Here is a 3574-nt window from a genome sequence, read left to right as displayed (position 1 = left end):
CAACAATGAGCATGAGTACTAGCATAGTATGCACGAGTGCATTTCATAACACATAACTTAGGCTTCTAAGAGCTTGGAGGCCGGACTAAACATACTCCTTCTAAAGCCACAATGTTGTTCTCTGCCACTTGGTAGCTCCAGCCACTTTCCCTTTCTCTCTCTCTCACCACTATAAGAACTACTGTCATCTTTACCACACAGTTTATCTACCCAGCCATCTGTGACCTCTTACACAAATGCACTCTATCTGTACATACTAACCACCTTTTCAAATATACATTAAACTACTACACTTATTTTAAATCTATTAACCTCACAGATCCATTAATGATAAAAGGTAAACATAAAGAATGTCAAAGGAGTGAAAATGATTCATTGATTTCAAACTTTGATACCTCTTTATTGTGGCCAGAACAGACTGCATGAAAGGTGAAGCCAACTTTTAAAACCGTTGCTATGGAAACTACAGTGTACTTGAGGAAGAGGGGGAGAGAGAGAGAGGGAGGGCCAATTTATTTAACAGCTGTTTGCTTGCTGAATCATAGGGGCTTCAGTATGTGTGTATATGATAGGATAAAGGGTCCATTATCTCTACTAACTAGACTATTAGAAGTCTACTAAAACTATTAAAAAATATAAGAGCCATGAAAACAGAAAAATAAACTATCTCCTAAAAATGATACTATATTTATGGACACTTCACTATTAAGAAATAGTTTTAATATATTATAAAGAAATAGTTTTAATATATTGTGGTAATACTTTATATTAAGGCACCTCTAAAATATGGTAAAGATAATTTACAAGCATCAGAACGAATTAAAAAATGGTTATTTGCTTAGTATGAGGTTAGTGGTGGTGGTGTTATCTGTAATTAATAAAAATAAAACACATATGTGCACAAAGCTGTGACCATGTTGTGAGTACATTCTTTACTAATTAATAGTATGAAGTTATGCAACACAAAGCTGATCAAAACAAATGTATATGTAATATTATATATGTGTATGTATATGTGTGATAAAGGAATACTGGTGACATATGTCTTGACTAATATGGTTCTGTTTGTGTTTTTGGTTGAAGAGTTTGTGAGCATTAGTCTGTGAGAGATAAACTAATAAAAATACTACATATCAAGTTATACAAGCAACTTATAACATATCCACGCTACACCATTTCTTCTAAACATTAAATATAATTATATCATTTTATAAACAATGTCAGTGTAAAACACTTCAATTGCTAACACTTAAAATAATTATAAGATTATGTCATTATTTCATCATTTACTAACATGATTTATGTTATGTGCAGGAACTTCAGGTCATAAAGTCATTTATAATTTAAAAAGTCAATTAATTACATTATTATATATAATTATAAATGAAGACTTAAAATGCTCTTTACACCAGACATGTACTTTATCCGAATAATAATAATAATAATAATAATAATAATAATAATGTGCACCATATCCTTTCTAATAATAACAATTGTATCTCTAATAAATTACATTATCAATCCTTCTTCCCCAAAACTAGGAAACAATAATAACCAAATGCACAATAAAAATTTTTATTGTCACCTGTAAAACTCAGATTGACCTGGCATTTCCAGACTATTATTCCCAGGCTATTTCCTCAATCAATGGGTTGGTCTGGAGTGTAACTAATGGCACCATAATGATTATGAAGCATGCGATCTTAACCTTTGACTTCCTTATAAGGGAGTAAGGGGACACAAGTTCATACTTATGACAACTTTCTGAAAAGTACTTAATAACTACTTACAGTTTCAATGACATCATTTAATAACCACTAGTACAAGTGTGTCACACAAAAAGAAAACATTTTTAAGAGATTAAGGCTGTAAACGACCACACGAAACCTTAGTAACATTCCCAGCACATGCAAGTTAGATTTGGTGTTATACTATTGGAGGTTAGTCAATAATGTGACCAAAAGCTTTTATTGGTGGTCTAGAAGCCTACAAATATAATAGCATTGTCAATTAGAGTTGTTTATTTTCTATCAAATTTTAGATTACAAAGGCTTTAGCAGGCTTCATTTTGCAATGACATGTGCCTTTTTTTGAAATGAGAGTAAATATAGAATTTGAAACATCTATCATCTTATCTCTTATCAAGGTGGAAAAAATTATCTAATGAACTAATTATGTGACAAGAAAGGAATGTTCCAATTCTTAACAATCTCTCCTCCAAATTAACCAACAGCTGATGATACTTGATGGACCATGAAAGTCTAGATCTACTCCCCTTTGACTCTAACTCCCACTATGAGGAAATTACATGCACATGCGCACAAACACACACACACACACACACACACACACACACACACTTGATCGTGCATTTAAGAGTTCTCTGAACCTCTCATACATAAAAGTATATTTAGCAAATGAAGTCCTTAATATCAAAGTCATTATTGTTTTCGAACAAAAAAAACTAAGAAAAGTGGCAAAGAAAATTATTGAGTCCTTAAATAAAAATATTTCTCATATCTGATAATTACTATAGTTACATTGATACACTTACTACATATAAGATATTATAGAAAATATCTGTTCAATACAAATGCTAGACCTTTTTATATTATAATGATTTAATAAATCAAAGTTGTCTACTAAAAATGTGTCATCAACCATTAAAGCAAGGCTACCATCTTATAAACAAAAGGTTCCTACTTGCAACCACGACAGGGTATGTAAGTCTCCTAGGTTCAATTCCCAGCTAAAACCAGTTTTTTTCCTCTGATTTTATGCTTCAATACCAAAATACACTAATGGTTATCTTGAAATTTGGATGTAAAACTTACACAAGTCTAAGGAGACTTATGACAGAATCCAATTGTCTAAATATTGTATTAACTACAACTAATTTACTCAAGTGAGTCATTATTTAATCCACTTAAATGTCTCATTGACTGAATCCAATGAAGTGCAGGAACTAGGTATATCACGTACATACTCAGAGAAGACTTGATAGATGGGACCCCACTCATCAGCCATATGTTTATGAGTACAATGAGACTAAACCAAGAGGAAGTCAGCTTGTGTAATGACAGGATCAAAAATAGATTATAGATTATGGTCACTCAAGTAAATCATTATATAAGTACTTAATGCCTCACTGTCTGAATACCTAACATACATATGTGCTCTACAGGAACTAAGGTGTACCACATACACTCTCAAAGGAGATTTTCCCACAGTTATGATATCACAAGGAATCCATTCATGTAACATATGTTTTTATGAGTACACAGAGACTACACCAAGGTTTGTGTGTGATGATTACAAGATAAGGAGAGTTGTCATAGTGCCATGGTGGTAAGATCTGGTGTCTTCAAATTTCAAATACAAAGGTCACCACAATCTTTGCAAAACTACCACTATAGGATAGCCACTACAAAAATTTTAGAGACAATCTTAGCAACTACAGATGTCTCAAGTCAAAACTTTATAAGGTTTCCCATTTGAAGATAAACAACCAATAACATTTAGAAATAATTTGAAGTGTTTTGCAAATGCATACCTTGCTGTTGCCATATTAGGA

Source organism: Gigantopelta aegis, unplaced genomic scaffold (genome assembly GCF_016097555.1).
Source record: "Gigantopelta aegis isolate Gae_Host unplaced genomic scaffold, Gae_host_genome ctg3227_pilon_pilon, whole genome shotgun sequence".
NCBI lineage: Eukaryota > Metazoa > Mollusca > Gastropoda > Neomphalida > Peltospiridae > Gigantopelta > Gigantopelta aegis.
This window is presented reverse-complemented; position numbering follows the sequence as displayed.